Source organism: Pituophis catenifer, unplaced genomic scaffold (assembly GCF_029215685.1).
Source record: "Pituophis catenifer annectens isolate HBS135680 unplaced genomic scaffold, rPitCat1.0.hap2 SCAF_1, whole genome shotgun sequence".
In the NCBI taxonomy this organism is placed as follows: domain Eukaryota; kingdom Metazoa; phylum Chordata; class Lepidosauria; order Squamata; family Colubridae; genus Pituophis; species Pituophis catenifer.
Window position 1 is genome coordinate 281852477 of NW_027256881.1, and position 20987 is coordinate 281873463.

The 20987-nt window shown below is 36.5% G+C and overlaps 1 protein-coding gene across 4 annotated transcripts in view; it reads right to left on the reverse strand.

Moving 5' to 3' along the window:
• Nucleotides 1-20987, reverse strand: part of NUMB (NUMB endocytic adaptor protein) — a 68627-nt gene extending 47640 nt beyond the window's left edge. For all 4 annotated transcript variants that reach the window (XM_070939770.1, XM_070939754.1, XM_070939762.1 and 1 more), the window contains exon 1: nucleotides 20901-20987. The gene's annotated coding sequence lies outside the window, so the exon portion shown is untranslated. The remainder of the gene's footprint in view (nucleotides 1-20900) is intronic.

The following is a 20987-nucleotide window of genomic DNA, read 5'->3' on the forward strand; positions in this document are numbered from 1 at the left end:
TGTAGTGTGCTCAAAAGAAATAGTGTAGGTACAGGACACATTGTACAGCTTTAATTCAGAATTACCATAAAAATAAGAATGTAACTAGCAATATTCACTCATCTAGCATGATTTCTCCTACTGGCTCTACAGCTGCACTGAAAGCAGAAAATGAGGAAATTAATTTTCTAATTAATTTTAATTCAGTGTTCGTTAATAACTGTTCAGAAGATAGACATTTTCAAATCCTTGATTATTTTGTGGGTTTCCATGGCTCAAAACTAAGTTTAAGATTCATTACATTCTTAAGATTCAACATTTTAATATGAAAAAAGCTCGATTAACAAAGGCAAATGTAATTCGTGTTTAAAAATCAAGCATAGCAAATAAAATGCAGCAAAACTTTGCAATGTGTTGCCATGTAATAAAAGCAGTCCTCGACTTACAACCACAATTGAGCCCAAAATTTTTATTACTAAGCTAGGCATTTGTTAAGTGAGTTTTGCTCCATTTTGCAAACTTTCTTGCCACAATTGTTAAGTGAATCACTGCAGTTGTTAATTTAGTAACATGGCTATTAAGCGAATCTGGCTTCCCCACTGACTTTGCTTGTTCGAAAATCACAAAAGGTGATCACATGACCCCAGAACACTGCAACTGTCATAAATACGAGTCGGTTGCCAAGCATCTGAATGTTGATCATGTGACCATGGGCATGCTGCAATGGTTGTGTGAAAAATTGTCATAAATCACTTTTTAGTGCTGTTGTAACTTCAAACAGTCACTAACTGAACTGTGTTGTAAGTTGAGGACTACCTGTAACTGCCAGAGGCATATTTGCTTGCAACAGCCATTTAAAGAGATATTGTAAGTTGCGAATTGACTCATATCTCAACCTTTATCAGGAACCATATTTCAACAGCAGTAAACCGATGGCTTTTTCTCCTGCGATTTATGACATCAATGCATTTTTGTCAGAATGCTTTAAAAATCTATGATCAGAGTAGCATGTTGTAGATCAGAATAATGAATAATTTCTACTGTTAGTTTTCAGTTCAAGAGCCGAGGTGGCGCAATGGTTAGAGTGCAGTACTGCAGCTACTTCAGCTGACTGCTAGTTCAGCCGATCAGCAGATCAAATCTCACCAGGCTCAAGGTTGACTCAGCCTTCCATCCTTCCGAGGTGGGTAAATTGAGGACCCAGATTGTTGGGGGCAATATGCTATTTAGTATACTGTCTTTGGTGTAAGCCACCCAGAGTCCTTGGAGAGTGGGCAGCATAGAAATATTAATAATATTATTATTATTAATAATAATAATAAATAAATGCAGATTTTTTTCAATTTATAATATGACTGGCAATTTATGCTGGTATTTAAGTATTATTCTAAACATTTTATTATGCTAATAAATGGGTGCAATCTTATTACAATGCTTACCCTAATACTAATAGTAGACTTATTATTTCTAAATGTTTATTTTACAATCCAATGGGATATATAAGAATTATTTGAAGCATTAAAGCATCTCTAGAGCATTAAGGCCTCTCTAGTTCCAACTATCGCTGGGCAGCAGTTTCACACAAATGATTTCATCACTTCCTATACCATCCTTCTAAATCAGGATTTCTCAACTTCAGCAACTGTTAGATGTTTGGACTTTTAATTCCCAGAATTCACTAGAAGCATGCTTACTGGGGAATTCTGGGAGTTGAAGTCTACACTTCTTAAAAATGTTGGGGTTGAAAAATGCTGTTCTCATCAAAGTAAGGAATGAAAAACTCTTCAAAATCTAATCTCTTTAAATAAAATGTGATTATATCACTATCTGAATGAGAAGGTGGAAAGAGATGTGTGGAAAATGTTTTTTTTTTCTTCAAAACAATGGTTTTACATACGTTGTATGTATTACCTATTACAAGTATGCTTTAGGAACTCATTAATACCTACATTTCAATGTGCTATATCATTTCTCTCTTCACCACCCAATCCTCTCAGGTTAAATGAACTTTGGAAACCAAGAATAAGTCAAACAAAAATTAACTATGTAAAAGATAAAAGGTCCAAAGGACAAAGTCCCAGATTTTCTATGAACTGCTATCAACAAAATTGTATAACTAATCTCCACCAGGAAAAAACGAACTTCTACTTTAGTTAAGATACCATAATACTGTAACAATTTAGAAATCCTTATTTTATTAATATTGTACAGACTAGCAAGGAAGAGGGCCTGTTATTTTCCTTAGAAGCAAGCACCCTTGTAAATTTTGTTATTTTAGATTTACTTCTGGTGCAACATTGCTGCTTGTTAAAATTCCTTGTAAAAAGGCCAGCTTTCTGGCTTCCTGTTCCCTAACTCAAGGACAATTTTTTGGTTCATCCAAACAATATGCTGTGCATATTTTTCTTTCCCCACAACAGTGTAAACACATTTCCCCTACATAAATAAGAATTGAAAATTAATTCAAGATTTTTTGAAAACAAAATTTTCAAGTAATTTTCAAGAACCACCTTCCCATATGCCAGAAAAGTTTTCGATCAGTGTGTGCTACCTGTTCTAACACATGCCTGTGAAACATGGACACTAATATCACAATCACTACAAAAGCTAAGAGTGGCACAAAGAGCCATGGAAAGATACATGCTCGGCATTACAAGATAAGATAGAAAGACCTGGATTAGAGGACAAACAAAAGTATAAGATACCATCAAGAGAGTAATAGAATAGAAATGGAAATGGGCTGGTCACACAGCAAGAAGAACTGATGGCAGGTGGACCAAGGCAGATACAGAATGGATCCCACTTGACAAAAGCATCCATGAAAGAGACCTAAAACAAGATGGATTGACGACATCAGCAAGTATTGCTGACCCAATTGACAAAAGAAAGCTCAGGACCGTATTGGTTACAAACATGCGGAACAGGCCTTCATTCTGCAGTGGATAGAATATGGCTAAAATGATGATGAAATAAGAATTATATACCACTTGATGATGTCTGCAGAATTAGAAAAATTGTTGCAGTGGCATTAACTGACAGTACAAGGGATGATCCCAAAGGTGCTTTTCAAAAGGCAACTGGACTTTTTCTGGGATTTTTCCTTGAAAACGTTTCGCTTCTCATCCAAGAAGAAATGAAACAATTTCAAGGAAAAAACAAGAAAGTTCAATTGCCTTTTGAAAAGCACCTTTGGGACAACCATGACCTCAGACCCGTACTCTAAGCTGGAAGCTGTAGAGAAACTTTCCAAATTTCTTCAGAATTCCAATTTGAAGGAAAAGAGAGGCATGCCTTCAGATAAAAGCAACAATCAGTTTCTCCATTTTTTTTAATGTTACATATGACTGTACAAGGTGTAAGCCTTTTTTTATTTTTCATTAATAAAAAGATGGGGAAGGAGGTAAATTAAAATAAAGGCTGGATCCATCTAAATTCTTAGGGGTAAAAATTGCCATGAAACTCTTATCAAAGCTGTAGTATCTTCTGTGAATTTCAGAAAGAAACTGCTTAATGATGGTGCCTGAAAAGAAAAAAAGTCAACCTCATAGCAAGAAGGTCAATCTGGTTCTTTAGATCAGCCAAAAGAGCAGCTGCAAGGAACTTTCTTTGTCCTTTTCTGCCAGATACAGCGCTCAACTCCTACTGATAATTACAGGTAGTCCTCGACTTACAACCACAATTGAGCCCAAAACTTCTGCTGTTACGTGAGACATTTAAGTGAGTTTTGCCCCATTCTATGACATTTTTGCCACAGTTGTTAAGTGAATCACTGCAGTTGATAAATTAGTACCACGGTTGTTAAATGAATCTGGTTTCCCCGCTTACTTTGCTTGTCAGAAGGTCGCAAAAGGGGATCACATGACCTTGGACACAACAACGTTCATAAGTATGAACCAGTTGCCAAGCACCCAAACTTTGATCACGTGATCATGGGGCTGCTACAAAGGTCGTAAGTGTGAAAAATGGTTACTAAATGAACTGTTGTAAGTCAAGGACTACCTATACTGTGAAATGGAAGAATTTATGGGTGGAATATTCTGACTTCAGCAATGGACTCCAAATTTTGCTTTTTAAAGTTTTACATCTATTGACTAATAATCCTCTTAAAACCAAAATTTCTGGCATAGCAATAAAAAAATTGGGAAAATAAATTCTTCAATTAATTCAGGACCAACAAAGTACAGTAGAACCTCTGGTCACAACCATAATTTGTTCCATGACTTTGGTCACAACCTGATTTGGTCGTGACCCAAACCTAATTTTGGAAATTTTGCACTTACAAAAAAAAATGGCACAGAAGGGGAAATCGGCCGTGAAAAAAATATATATGAATTTTTTTGGGCGGAACCCAATTTGGTCGTGGTCAGAAGTGTTCGTGACCAGAGGTTCTACTGTACCAAGTTGATAGCCTGAAAGGGGAAGTGAAAAGAACCTGGGAAGAAAGTGGTGACAAACTGCTTGTGTGTTACTACCAAAGAAGTTACATAAAAAGTTGCCAGGCGGGGGAGCTGAACCTGAGAGAAACTGTAGCTCTTCCTTTAATTAGGCCAAAATGTAACACTGTGAACACATTAAAATATATCAGTATGTAATAAGAATTAATCAGAATAAATATTCATGCATAAATGTTATTTTCTGTTTCAGGGCAAAGTACACAATTGATAATGGACCTTCAACCAATATTTAACAATTTAATATATGGATATCATGATATTACTACATCCTATAAATCAGAGATGATTGACCTATGAGTCACCAGATGTCAAGTGATGGCAGCCCAGGGGTATGGGCACCTGAGAATTTCAATCCAGTAATATCTAAAAGTTCATCTCTTATGTGAACGAAAAAGAGAAAAGGACAGATTATTTTTTTAACAAAATTAATCATTAAGCCACCAGGAGACTATGAGTTCTGGTCTCTCCTTAGCCACGAAAGTCATCCAGGCAAACTTGGGCCAGCCCAACTCGCCTCACAGGATTGTTGTGGGGACAACAGGAGGAGGAAGTTGCGTTAGATATGTTCGGCACCATCGGTTATTTGTAAAAATAATAAAGGCGGGATACAAATAAATAATGAAATACTTAACTGAACAGAAACAATTCTTTTTTCTTTTTTGGCTGTCTTGTAAATGCATTTCTTTTCTGAGTTCCTGAGAACAGCAACTTTGTGCTGCTCCTCCTTCAAAAGGCAGTTTAAAAGAGGGAAGGCAGTTTTTCTAGAGATACATCAGGAGGGCTCTGTTTCTCATCCATGCTTACAGCTACATTCTTTGGGACTGAGATGAAGCAAAGCATGGTGGCAGCCTGAGGCAAAGTATTATTCAAATACAGGCTTGTCTAGCATAGTTACTGACAGCAACCCCTCTTATCTTCTACAAATGTGGATGTAATAGGAATGGCACAAGAGGTTAGGGCCATAAATATGATTTGTATAGGAGATTATGTGCTACTCAGTTTCATTTGCAAAGATGAGTTATATTCTTGACTGAATACATTGACAGACATTATGGAAAGTGTCATAGAGAATGTAGATCTCATAATTTCTGGTACAATATTAAAAGGTATTCATTGGAGGAAGCATATCTTGGATTTTGATTAATCGATTTTGAAGTCCAGCAGTAAGTACTGAGTTACACTTTACTCCGTAAAGATAGAAAGTAATACTCTATACTATTAAATGTGTTAGTGTGTGCTTGCCAGTGGTGGGTTGCCCTCGGTTCAGACCGGTTCGCAAGAACCAGTGGTAAAACTGGCGGGAGGCCCCGCCCACCACCCCGGATGTCATCATCAGCAATCTGCACATGCGCAGAAGCTTCTGTGCATGTGCAGAAGGCGCGCACACAAGCTTTGCTCACACGCGCGATCCCGTTGCAAACCAGTAGTAAAGGTAAGTAGAACCCATCCCTGGTGCTTGCATGCGTTTTTGTATAAAATATGAATATGGAAATGAAACACTTCATGTGGAAGTTCTAAAGTAGTTACAACCTTTACCCTTTAGTTGCTTGATATTCAGCCTTGTTATATTGTGCTTCAAATGCTCTCCCCTACCTTAGATATAACGTACAATAAATTTGTGTGGGAATGCTCCTTTGCATCAGGATATGCATTTTTGGTAGAAAGTTGTTATTCAGAGTAAATCAATTTTGGAATGCTTTTAAAGATCCATCTTTTTGGCTTTAAGAAACAGAAATAAATGTGTAAATCATTCTTGATATTTAAAACAGCAGAAAGTTTTGTATACATATCTAGTAAAAGATGTTGAATCTGTTTTGATGTAACAAAGAATCTCAAGCATTTGTGCAATGTGCTTTCTTGTTTTGTTTATCCTATATCACATCAGATTTCTGTGACAAATTTAATATTTCTCGCATCCTATAAAGGCTGCTTACAAACTAGAATGGAAGACTATGTACTATAATTCACTTAAGAGGAAATTTTCCCATTTCAGTCACAAAAGTAAATTGTGGCACCCATGAAATTAAATGTTGGGGACAGCAATGAATATAATGTGAGAAAAAATACTGTATAACCTCCAAGGTGGTTTATTTTGTTCATTTTTTGCATTTTAATTTACCAAATACTGAGAGTTATCTGGATGGTATTTCGATAAATTAAAACCACACTAAACATCCAATAATGAAGTAATTGAATTGAATTAGTGATTGACATTCAATCTTTATCAGAGTGATAAAAAAGTACTGTGACTTGTAATTCCCACCAATTCTAGTTAGCAAGACAAGTAATCAGAAATAATTATTAATAAATCTATTTGGAGAAATCAAGTTGGAGAAAGTTGACTAGCTTAATAATCATACATCTGTTGATTAGAAATTGATGCTATAATTTATATTAACATTAAAATAGACAGCTAGTTTGTCTTTGTAAGAAATGCACATATTTAAGGTTTGTTGAAAGGCTGAAAATCAATTCAGAAATAATTTGTTTAGTTTAAGCTTGGAAAAAATGCAGTGCTGGAAAGCTATGGAAATTTGCATGAGGATGTGTATAAAACTATTGTTTAATAGCAATAGCCCTTAGACTTACAATATATACTGCTCCACAGTGCTTTATAGCCCTCTCTAAGTGGTTTACAGTCAGCATATTGCCCCAACAGTCTGGGTCCTCATTTTATCCCATCCTGGAAGGATGGAAGGCTGAGTCAACCTTGAAACAGTCAAATTTGTTTCTTGGGGACAACCTTTATACATACATACATACATACATACATACATACATACATACATACATACATAACCAGTGGTGGGTTGCTCCCAGTTCGGTCCAGTTCTTGCAAACTGGTAATAATGGTGGCGGGAGGCTCTGCCCACCCGCCTAGACGTCATCATGAATGATCTGCGCAGAAGCACAAGCATGCGCAAAGCGTGCATGTACTCCCATTGTGAACCGGTAGCGGAAGTAAATAGAACCCACCCCACATACATACATACATACATACATACATACATACATACCTATAACTGCTGGCTTAGAAAAAAAGAAGCACAATTCCTGCCAGTAGTGTCATATTGCTACAAGTTATTTTATTATTATGTAGTCTACAAATTCTAGCATTTAACACTAAAACTGACAAAAGATACATGTAGGGCCAATTGAGAGATAGTTGCTTTACTAAATTCAGCAAACCATTTTTAAAGATTAGGAACGTGAATATACAAAATGTTTCAGGGCCAAGTACCTCCTCCTGTCCAGGTTGCCAATCAGCCATTTATTTCCCAAACTATAACTTCTCTTTTTCTTTCTCCTCCATTTTCCTCTTTTTTCAGTAGATGACATCTGTGGCAACTTGACATACTTGTTAGATTGTAGTTCTATGGAACTGTATAGAATAAATTTTACCAACTCTTTAAAAAAATTTACTTTGCAAACAAAAAAAATTATAAGAAATGTTCATTCTTATTGCAAAATATCAGTGTCAAAAAGGTTGGATTTGACAAATGACAGAATACAAATCAAATTTCTCCTAGTATGTGCATCTCACCCAAAAGTGTCCAATATTTCTAATATATTCTAATCCTATTTTCAATACTAAAGTTTTATGATGCTAAATCCTATGTCTGTTATTATAGCTTGCATTAAATATTATTTGTACAGACATAAGAAAGCATGTAGGACATTTACATTGCAGCAAGCAGATGGAAATGGCCTAATTAAGAAATAGTGTAGCAAGCTGTTCTCCCATTTATGGTTATAAATTAACATGGTTTATAATATAAAGAAGTATATAAGAAGCATTTATCACTGGAGTTAAATAGCTTCGGACAGTTAACAATAAAAACATAACCTATCCATTATAATAATAATATAATGGGATTTATTTATATTATGAATAAAAACCTAACTGCAGAGCAGAAATAAAGAGATATCAGTTAATTAAAATAAACAAAATTACAAAGTGGACATATTTTAAATCTAGGCAATTCTAATTCTAAAATATACCACTATAGCAAAAAGAGGTTTGCAATTAAAAAAGTAGACAAACTAGACCATATTAAATGTTCACACAATATTTAACAAATTAAATCAAATAAAATTAAACAAATATACAATATAAAAGCCAGAGAACATAAACTGACAGAGCAAAAGAGGAAGTAGGTAACTCTTTCAATAAGCTATTGCAATAATGTAGAGGTGACACAACCAAGGTATGAATGAGAATGAATAAATATATACATAATATGTATTAATGGGGGGTGGTGGTGTCAAGAATTGACAAATATGTGGAATGTTACATGAATGAAAATGACAAACCCTAACATTAGTTTCAGGCTTGTTATACTGTCTCTCTATGCATGCAAATTCCTGGCAACTAGCATGTGGGCAATCTCATAACCCTTGAGAAAGACAGAAAAATCAGAAAGTGGAGTAAAGGTGATTAGAACAAAACACTATAATTTGTTTTTTCCCATGTTGCATTTAAGACAATGGGTAAATAATTCATGATGAAATTTCTTGTAAAAAACACTGTGAAATTCTATGTCTTAAACTTGGGAAAAGATCAATACACTGGGTTATCATGGGGATTGGTTCAGAAAATTGACAGTTGTGATCTAGTCAATCAAAGGAGTGCCAAAAAAATAACTCTGCCTTTTTGCTCTGAGCAGCTCTTCTTAAAATGAGTCTCTCTTGGGTTCAGACTGAGTCAAAACTGGACACAGTCAAGAAAGGCGTGGCTGCAAAGTTTAAAAAGACTCGGTCTCTGGGCAGAAAGGCAGAGTTAACCCATTCTCTGGATTCTCTGCTCAGCACACTGGAGAAAAAGCAGGACTGAACCCTGGGGAATATCTACAGTAAGGGAGAACCTACATGAAGCAGAATAGTTAATGGAAACAAAAAACCCTAAAAAGACAAAATTACTCAAAGAAGGAAAAAGCTGTACTAGTGACACTCAGAGACTACAGCTAAGACAAAAGTATCTGAAGGTTTACAAGTGTCAATGTGGGTGTTAAGAGCGCCAGCACTAATAAAAGGTGCTATGCTTTGGCTATGAGAATATTATTTAATATTTAAGGCAGAGCTGTCTCAGTGGAATGACCAGATGAAAATCCTAATTGACGGTGATCACAGACGTCATGACCAGCAATATAAATCATTAGTTGAGAGAGAACAACTCTCTAGAAAAAAAGGAATGACGGACATAAATGGCTAGAACAGTTGAAAGGCTCAAGGGATTTTTTTTCCTTAAAGAAAATCATAAAAGCAAACATTAAAAAGTAGAAGATGTTTCATGTTTAATGTACTATAGATGTTTAATATTAATATTAACTTAATATTTTTTATAATGGAAGCAGCAAAAAGCACTAGGATCGCAGGGGGATATAAATATGTTTAAATAAATAAAAGGGTCAGAAAACCTGGCAATAGTAACAAACAGTTCACAAGGCTACTTAAAATAAAAAAGAATATAGAAAAGGAAAAATAAATACAGAATGGAGGAAAAGAAATCTAAGAGATAGTACAGAGCTAAGATTTAATAGCATAGCTTTATTGCCAATTTCTTTTTTGTGTGTTCAAATACTCAATTTTTCTGAAGTTTTGTTTAGTTTATAAAGAGAACTTAAATATATGTTTTTACTGAGTTTTGCACTAGGATCAACTTTTCTTCATAAATAGGAAAGTCATTATAAGTTTCTAATTTTGAGAGTTTAAAGGTAATGTGCTTTATAAGTTGACCTTTTAAAAAGAATTTTCTATTATATATTTCCCAATAAGACATTCTGCTTTTAATAGAATTATAATCATTAACAGCTAATGGAACTTTCTTTTAAAAAATTGAATATAAGTAGTCCTCGACTTACAATAGTTCATTTAGTGACACTTCAAAGTTACAACAGCACTGGAAAAAATGACTTAGGACCATTTTTCACACCACCACTGCAACATCCCCAGTGTCATGTGATCAAAATTCAGCTTGGCAATTGATTCAAATTTATGATGGTTGCAGTGTCCCAGACTCATATGATCACCTTTTGTGACCTTCTGACAAGCAAAATAAGTGGGGAAGCCAGATTCACTTAACAACCATGTTACTAACTTAACAACTGAGTGATTCACTTAACAACTGTGGCAAGAAAGATTGTAAAATGGAGCAAAATTCACTTAACAACTATCTCACTTAGCAAGAGAAATTTGGGACTGAATTGTAGGTCAACGACTACCTGTAGTTCTAGTAAGCATTTATGTATAAACCTTGGATATTACTTAATGAGAATGTTAAATCTATTACAATAGTTCTTACAGAATACTAGTTTTGAACTATTTTTATGGCAAATAAGTTATGTCTTGTTAAGATGCAGAGGTATTCCAAATATATGTTAATACACAACATGTACCTCCTACTTAGTGAGATACAGACAAGAATATATTGGCTTGCAAGGGAATCTCTAGATTAGAGATCCTAGTTTAAAGAGAATAGCGTAAATGAGCTTGGGATAAAATTGGTGGGTTTTGATTGCACTTCTGCCTACTGGCCAAAATGTTTCAAACTGATTGTCACTGTTTTAATCTTTGGCAGATAAGGCTGTATATGGTTACAAGAAGTCTTCTCTAATTTATTAAAAGGTTATTACAAGGAAGTCTCACTTGATCAAAGCCATGATAGATGATAGAGATCACCATTTTGGGCCTTTATAATGATGACGGTGACATATGGAGCAATTGGAATGAGAGAAGTAAATGGTAAACAGGATGATTTATGAATTAAATTAATAAAGAAAAATAGAGATATTTCTCTGAAACCAATGGCCTGAATTTAATAAATGCAGGCAGGGAAGTGAAAGTGGAAGTTCAATTATGAAGTGAAAAGCTAGAATGTATATCAAAATATAACTGATATCATTAGATTGTTGTGAGCAAATACAGTATAAGAGCAGAAATTCATCAGTTGGTAATAGTTACATGTTATATGCTACAGTAAATGGTAAGTGAAAGAACCAGATATGAGTATTAAGAAAAAAATGGTCCACACTCTGAATGACTGCGATCTGGAGAAAATAATCTGCTAAATAACATAAAAGAGAACAACAACAACAACAACACACACACATTTTCATAGAGCAAGCCATAGAAATGTGTGGAGTTAACACTAATAGGAATTTATTTATCATTTATATAGCTATTCACATCACTAATGAAACTGTAGGTGGCTAACAAAAGTTCAAAATATAAATTATATATATTTCCATTCAATATGGACTCAATTATTCTCTCAATTCTATATCCAGGTAAGCCAGCAAGTCTTCAAGGCTTTCAAAATGATAAGCAAAGCTGAGGCCAATCTACCCTCAAGCTTTATGGTATTTCAGAGCTATGGAAAAGGCAGAGGTTTTTTTTATGGGTCCCACATAATGACAATCCCTAATTGTCAGGCCTTGGAGCATCAATAGTGACACAGAAAATCCAATTTGATAGAATGAAAGCTGGTGTGGAAATGGGTGAAAAGGTTAAACAAGAAGTACTAATGTAATAATGCAGATAGAAAGGTAATATGTAACATACATGTGGAGTTTGGTATAGTGGTTAAAGCACCAATACAGAAATGAGAAGACTATGAGTTCTAGTCCCATCTTAGGCACAAAGCCAGCTGGATGGCCTTTGGCCATCATTTTTTCTCAGCCCTAGGTGGAAGCTAATGGTATACTATTACCAAAAATGTTGCCAAGAAAACTGCAGGGACTTGTCCTGACAGCCTTCAGGAGTCAAGACTGACTTGAAGTCACAAAGCTATAACTGTAATATATGGGACGATGTTGCAAGAAATTAATGTTTGTGAAACAAAATGCAAATTAATATAAATAATAGCAAACTTTTGCCACTTTCCAATATGGAACTGTGAAATAAGGAAAAACATAAAAGTTGGATGAACTAGGAAAGGGGTATTTAAGAAGTGTGCAACAAAGCATGAACATGTAGGTAAAAATGAATGGGTAATGAATGAATATGGATTGAATAAAAAAAGTGTGTGTGCAGTACAAAAGAAGAATACTGATGTGGTTTGTCACAGAAGGAATAAGAGCTTGTTTTATATCTTAATTTCTTTGGCTTACTGTTTCTTACTCCTTTTCTGTACTTCAGATAATGCCTTTTATCCTGAAAGGAATAGCATGATGGATTTATAAGCATGTGTGTGTATATGTGTTACTTCTTAAGACACAACAGAATTTATTAAAATACTAAAATTTTCAGTGCCAACGTTTTTCCTAAAATTTTAACAATGCATTGGAAGTGCATGCTATTCAGTTGCCAAGTTTTTACAATAATTTCCAAGTAGAGATTTCAATAAATGTAATAAATACAATATATTAATTCAATGTAACGGATTCCTCATAAATATTTCAGTTCAGCTATTTTTGGTTCCCAGAAATTTTTGAATATTTATACAATATACAACACACTAAATAAAACATGAACTATATGTTAATGCATCCCATATCAAAAAGCAAGTCAGAAAAAAATACTATTGCTCCTTCCTGTTCCATCAAGCATTTTATTATTTCAGAGATGAAACAAAAAAATTGCTAGACAGATTAAAAATCAAAGTTCTCCACACATGGGAAATTATTTTATTGTCTTTCATTAAGCAACTCCTTAATGCTACATCAGTTAAGGTTGTATTCCTACACATGCATTTTTGGTAGTTAAGCCTTATTAAACTCAGTGGAATTTACATTTGAACAAATATGCACAGGATCATTTTATAAGCCTATCTGTTCTTCAAAAGGCATATATATCAATTGTCACTATGAAGCATGTAGTAACATATTGCCAGGCAAAAGTCCTATCAAAAATACAAAATAGTAAACATGCAATTGTTCCATCAGGAAAAGTTTTCCACACAGAATTTTACAAAGCTAAAGGCTCAGGGCAACAAATTAAGGCTAAACTATTTGAAGATAAAGGACAGAATTAATTGTTTCTGGGAATGTGGCAGTTTGCAATGACAGAATTACCAGAAAGACAGTACTAGTCCAAAGCATACCAAACATATTTGCAGAAAGAAAACGACCAAATGATTTTTCACAGAACTTTGTTTAACTCTTTCCAAGAAAACAAGAACCCATAGATAGCTTAGTAAATTCTTGGCTGGCAAAGTTTAGGTTCAACATATTTGCTAAAGTCATAAGAACCATTTATTTAGAAGTATAAAGAATTATTTATTCATCATTATTTATTTATCCACAACTATGCACAGAAAAAGTTTGATCCATCCAAACAATAAAAATAATGTCCCAACAGGAACATCAACCTGTCTAGGATTTCTTTTTGCCATAAAGTACAAATTTCATTCATGTGTAGTCTTAACTAAATGGGAATTAAAAGCATATTACTAAAATCTTAGATCACTTTCTTCTTGCCGAATAGGACCCACAGAGACTCCTCTTTCACTTAGCAAGATCCTCTCTTCCAAAATCCAAGTTACCACTCACCCCTGTTCCTAGCTTTGACTGAGTCCCTGCAGACTCACCATAATTCCTAAGGAAAGTGAGAACCTCTTCTCTCCAGTCAGCAGCTAATAAAAAGTACCGTAAGATCTTCCCTCATATTCAAGGATTTAAAAGTACTTCCACCAACTGCTTTAGAAACATACTGTGTATGGTACCATTTTTTCACTGAGAGGGGGAAAGGCATTACAGAGGAGGAATCAGCAGAAACATGTATGCTTGTGTGTAGGGTGACACCAAATGGGAAATATATACACATACATGAAAAAGAGAAAAGTTTTTTATAAGATGCATGTTTGCTATCGTGCCCTGTTGAGTCTAGGATCTGGCCATGCTTGCTATATGATATTTTCCATCCCATCTGGATATGTATTTGCTTAGAGTCAATTCAGTCCTTGAATTGAAATAGGATTTATGTTCCTAGAACAGCAGAACTTCTCCTATTTTAGGCATATTTTCTGGCTTTGTTATTCAGTCTAGATTCAGCAAGGACTTTGCAGATCCTCAACCTTTAAAGTGTCATGGGAGTGACCCTAAAATGATTTTTAATGTTTACTGGCTTGCACAAAGTTTTTGAAGTGTCTTCCATTCCCATTCCAAGAAATATCTTTTGTGCGTTTAGTCAGCAGGACATGTATGCAAATAACATCTCCATTGATTTGCATAGAGGAGACAAAAAAACTGCCCTCCAAAAAATGATTAGGGAAAGTCCATATCCAAGGAACAATTTCCTTAAAATGGATAGCAGCCAAATGAAACCGCTCTCCACTTATTTTTAAAGCGAACAAAAAAAAGCAATAGCAATTGTGTAAATGATGTAATGTTGCCTCATGAATGCACTGATGCTCAAAAGTGCTACAGTATGTATGCCAGCATTTTCACACAGAGAATCTTTATTCTTAAATGAGTTTGTTTTAAATATAATTTTATTAAAGAACTTTAACAAGGTAAAAATGCAAATGTTAGGAAATAAAGAATTAAAGATTCATGAATAAGAAAATAGAAATGGAAAAGAAATACAATCATAAAGAAGTAGCTTCAATTTTTTTGACAGCAATTATAAATGGGGTTTCTTTCTATTTTTAAGGTACATGACCACTAATATGCCTTTCTTTTTTACCCTCCACAAGAAATGAATCACAAGATTAATGCCTGCATAATATACTAAGATCTATCCATAGGTCAACTATACTACTTAAAGTGTTCAGGTTTTGTTGGACTTCTGTGAAATCCACACCATTTTGTCTGCCTTATATTACAGTTACACATTGACACATGCCTGGATATTAGTGCCATATCTCTGAGACTATTATTCACACAATTTACACCAGGAGTGTCCAACTCTGTAACTAACTTCAACCATGGACTTCAACTCCCAGAATTCGCCATTGCAGGACTGGGGAATCGTGGGAATTCTCAAAATTGCTAAGGTTGGATAGTTCTGATTTCTTCCTTGCTTTTTGACAAAAGCTCACAAAGTAATATTATTTCAGTGAGTTTCACAAATGCTAAATTGACACCTTAAAAAGGAAGCTTACAGGCCAAAGATTAGTTATCACTAAAACTTTTTCTGGTTTAATACTACTGACATGTTATTTAAGTAGCCACACCACACACTTAATTCAAAACTATAAACCAGGGCTTCCCTAATTTTTTTCCTTTATTACTCAAAACTGCTTTTTACCCAATGTAGGTAAAACAGTTTAAGACAATTTAGATGTCCCTATTGTGATTGAGTAATAGGTTCAACTGTCATGTTCAGAGAAAAACCTCTTTTACCAATTTGGGGTAATTTACCCAGGTTTAGGAAGCACTGCTGTAAACTGTTACTGAGCTATTGTAGCCACCTGATTCCACAAATACATCAACATTATAATCACCTCTGACACTTACTCATCTTGCAATAGTTTGGCCTCTCTCATGCTTTATGTCATCTCTTCTCAGTTGGGGGGAATGAAACAAGACAGAATAGTTTAGCATTGAAAATGTTTCAACATATTAGTGTCAACAAAGGCAACAGTCTCTCTCTCTCTAATTGTGTCTTGATATCAATACATGTACCACTATTTCTGAGCTTGGATTCTTGTTTAACAAAGTATATTAGAGTTTGAGGTTGCTGGGATTATATCATATTGTATTATAACGACAATTTATCTTTTCCTATTGCCTCAAGGCAGCTGACATAGCCTCCCTTTATTCCATAATCTCTCTCTAAAATAAATTGTAAGAATGACTTGTCTAAGTCATCCATTCAAACCATGGTGAAATGGAGATTCAAACTGAGCTACTTCAATTCCAGTGTAACATATCTACCACTATACCACTTCTTCACTATTGTATTTGATTTACTATTTTGGGGGGTATTGGTTTTTTCCTTACATAATACATTGTTGAAATGTTCTACATTAAAGATGGAATATCATTAGAACAAGCATCAAATCATAACAGGGTCCATAAAGATGTATGCCTCAGATCCATACTTCTACACCATGAAAGAACTGAAAAGAACTAGATCTTTTAGCTTAGTCTATAGAAATACAAATGATTTACAATTTGATAATGATGGGTATTTAAAGTTGTTCCCTCAGATCCATGTTCTTGTGCTATCACATTTTTCAAACAGACCAGATTCAAGATTTAACAAATATTTATAGCTTGCATAAGACAACTATATCTGTTCTGCTAATTGAGTCACTTACTGCACCCTCTTCTTTTACCTTTATCCTACTTGTCCATCAGTTTGCTTTAAATCTCTCTCTTCTAGCCCTTATGGTTTGCTGCTCCCAAAACATGCTTCTTTGCTGCATGGAGACTACTGTTCTATGTCTATAGACAATCTGAGAAGCCCTTCAATAAAAACTGCTAAAGAAAAGGATTTACTGGACATCCAAAGAGTCTTTCTAAAAGGACCCAGGAAGATGCACTATATTACTTTAAATCTGCTGGCCAGTTAACACTGAAGATGCCAAAGTGACAAATAGCTTCTCTCTTTTAGGATCAGCCATTAACCGTAAAGAAACAACTACACAAGAAATACACTACAGATGAGTAGAGCAGCCATGAAAGTACTGGAATACACATCCAGATGCTGTGAAGTGTCTATACCAGGGGTGTCAATCTCAAGGCCCAGGGGCCGGATGTGGCCCGTGGAATGGTTAGATTTGGCCCATGGGGCCATCCTGGAAATAGCAAAGGATCGGCCTGCAGTGCCTCTGCAGTGACTCCGTTTTCACTGGCAGAACACTTGGGCCACCACAGGCGCCCCTGACATGAGTGATGTCAAGCTGGCCACGCCACCCTTGCCATACCCACCCTGGTCCCCCAAGGGCAAATACAACCCTGATGTGGTCCTCAATGAAATCGAGTTTGACACCCCTGGTCTATACCTAAGAAGTTCAGAATAGTGCAAGCAATGATATTCCCTGTATCTCTTCATGGAAGTAAAAGTTGGAACTTTGAAGAAACGGGATAGGAAGAGTATTGGCACTTTTGAGCAATGGTGTTTGAAAAGGCTCTTGAGAAGATAATAAATGAATCATGGAATAAATCCAGAGTTCTTACTTGAGGTAGAAACGAACAGGCTCAAATTATAATCATTTGGTCATATTATGTGAGGATTTAGCTCTCCTGAGAAATACATAATGCTGGCAGAAGTGGAAGGGAAGAGAAGATAACCAACAAGGTGATGGACTCAGTTTCAGTGGCAACGGATGCATAGTTGGAAGACCTCAAGGACCACGGTTAGAGACAGATCATCATGGACAAAATCTAAGCGATCTTTAAGAGTCCACTTGATGGTACAATATCTACCTCCCTACCACTGCATGTAGCATGCAAGGTTAAAAATGTACTCATTCTCCCAACTGCTCTTTATACTACGGTATTTCTCTCAGCCAAATATTTTCTCATCATGACAGAGATGATACAATGACCTGCTCTTGCATTTGCATTTCAGATTACCGTTTTCCTTGGCCATACAAGGCCAAATCATTGGAAGTGAGAAAAAAAGATGTTAGCAATATGGCTTTTTATACTATACTTTTAAAATACCAAGCAATTAAGAAAAGAATTTAAAGGGAAAGGGAAACAAAGCTGAGTGAGGAATGAATAGCTCTTCTTGCCACTGTACTTTTCCTTATTTCCAGTACTTTTGACTCTCCATTTCTAACGTACACACTGGGGATTGCATCCAGAGGTACTGAGGATGAAAAATAACCGTGTTCATTATAGTCCCTTCTCCAGTGTTTTCCTTTATACTAGGCAAGAAAAATTTTGAAGCAGAGGCAAGCAAAGATAGCAATGAAGGCAAACACAGCCCCTCTACATTGGATGCAGGACTCACTTTTTATTTATCTAAATCCAATATTTTTATGAATAAACGTTTGGATTGCTCAGAAATACTTTTACTAGTCCAGAATTGGCAATTGCCTATTCAAAACTAATCTAGAGCCAAGAACATTTTCCAAGTGGCTCTGGATTTAATTAAAATATTTTCAGTACTTCCAATCTTAGAGCTCCTAAGTACAAAGTTGAGCAATTCCATGTAAAACTTTAGACACAACACTTTTGACAGATCGATATATGTACCAACAATTTAACAAAATGTTTAGTTTCTTCAACCATATTTCTTTAGTTTAAATGAAACACAGGACTATGAAATAACAGCTCTCAAGTCTTAGATGTATTAAATGGTGTACCATAATTCATCTATCTAGGCTAATCACTTGTCTGTTAATCTGTGATGGCTAAGAACCACGAGCTAGAAGAAAAAATGCTGCTTTATATTTCAAACATAATTTAAAATCTTATTTAATGGTGTGTTTGGCTTTTGGCACTAATGTTCCAGACAACAATGTTTGAGCATAACATAGAACATAGATCATCTAAGGTTGAGTTAATTCAGTAAATAAACATGTAGGAAAGTGCAAGGCATCACAGTAGATTTATTTTCCTTATCATCATGTACTTTTCACCAAGTCTCTATACAAGAGTATAATAAATATGATTGAAAACAGCTCTTTCAGTGTAAAAAGATTCGTTATCCTACATTAAAACTCTACTGTAGACTTTTTTTTTCATACTGTATCTTAGAACAATGGTTTAACTCTTCCTCCACATGTATACAGAAAACTTAATAAGAAACAAACATTACAAACTGAAAGAATGAACAATTTTATGTTTATAATGTGTTGATCATGATGTCATTCAGTGTTTCCTTAAGGTCTGGCCAAGTGAAAGAATAAGAGTTCAACAATCCAGTGGAAAAATGATAAACATCATTGCTGTTTTTCTATGTCAGGCATAAAATAGCAGATATGATGATAGGTTTTGTAAGCTTTTGAGAAGAATTAAGAGAAGGCGAAATGATGCTTCTTCATTATCTTTTGTGGCAGATATAACTACAAACAAATGCCACTGTTGTACAACTGTATAAACACTGCTTCCTCTCCTGTGCTCAACACTACATATACACAGTGTGGGAACTTCGAAATGTTTAAGATATTTTCCAACACACTGAAACAAGGCAGCAAATCACTGCAAATGCATTACACTGAAAAACTGAATGGAGAAGCAAGGAAGAGAGGGGCTCAGAAAGCATGACAATCCACACACAAAGCAGAACATATTCTACCTTTTTACAGATTTATAAAACATTAATGTACAGGTTACATAAATCTTTTGGATTAAGGAGGTCTGGATGAAAACTGCTGTAAGAGAAGGAAACAATGGATTTTCACAAAGTGAGCACTCTCCAAAATATTAAAATGTACATTCATTTAATCCCTTTGAAGAAAAAAAAAATGAACTTTCACTTTTTCTATTCTTGTAGCTAACCAAAGCGGCTACACTATTTACTGCCACTATGTGAGAAAAAGGGGCAACATCGCACATAAAATCCAGTACCTATTAGTGAGCTTGCATTATTTTTGCAGGGTTTTTTTTTTCAATCCTTTATCTAGAAAATGTGCATTTTTTTTTCCCTTAAAGAGTGATCCCATGGTTGAAATCAACACCTGTTTCACAGATGTTTCGAACTTTAACCTCACTGACTTGACCCCACAACACACCAAATCTGTTTCTTAGGAAACCCAGGAGGAGTAAGAACAAGTAATTAGGGGCAATTAGCTTATCAGCGCTTTCCTGCCTGGACTCCAGTCCCAGCGCCTCCTTTGGCCCGCCAAGTGAGGGTTCAGCAAAAGGCTCCCCACAAACAAGAAATACAGCGCAGCCCGGAGAGGAAGCCAACCGGCAGCATTCCTCCCGAAACCCAACCAGCCCAAGCCGAGGCCTAAGCCGAAAAGGCAGGGCAGCCATGGACGCTCCCACAACCCCCCACCCCGAGGGGTGACAATTTCTGGTCCCGAGGTCGACCTCGCCGCCCGGCTCCGAGGGATGCTGCGGCGCTCTCCCCTCGGCCTCTCCGGCTTCCCGCGCCCCTTCCTTTCCCTTCCCCTTCCTCGCCCAGGACGCCTCGCCGCCCGCTTCCCTGGACTGCTCTGCCGCCGCCTCACCCAGGAGCCCGCCCGCCGCTTAACCCCTTTGGCTTCCTCCGGCGGAGGAGAAAAGCCTCTGCCTCCCCAGCACCCGCCATCCCCGCCCCAACCACCAACCCACCCCGGTCCCTCCGGCGCTCCAGCCTGGCTCAAGGGGGCCTTGCTCCCCCCCCTCGCTTCCCCCCCCTCCCCTTCGCCCAGAGACATTCCTGGCTCGCCCCTTCCTCCTTTCCTGCCCGCCCGCCCGGCTCTCGCTCTCCCCGCCGCTCCTTCCCTCCGGAGACTCACCACGGCGCTTCGGGGGCAAAAAGCCCAAACCCGAGCTCCACACCCCGCACCTTTCCGGCCTGTCGGCGCAGGTCTCCCGCTCTCTCCGCCGAGGGGACGAACCTCGCGCCGGGTCTTCTGAAACCCCTTCCCTCCGCCGAGCCCCACCCAGCCAGTTTCCCGGGCCGGCTGCTGAGTCTCACCTGCTACCACCGCCGCCGCCGCCTCCTCCTCCCTTCAGCTTCTGCTAAGCCGCCAAGCCGCGCTGTCTCCCTCTCCCTAACAACAGC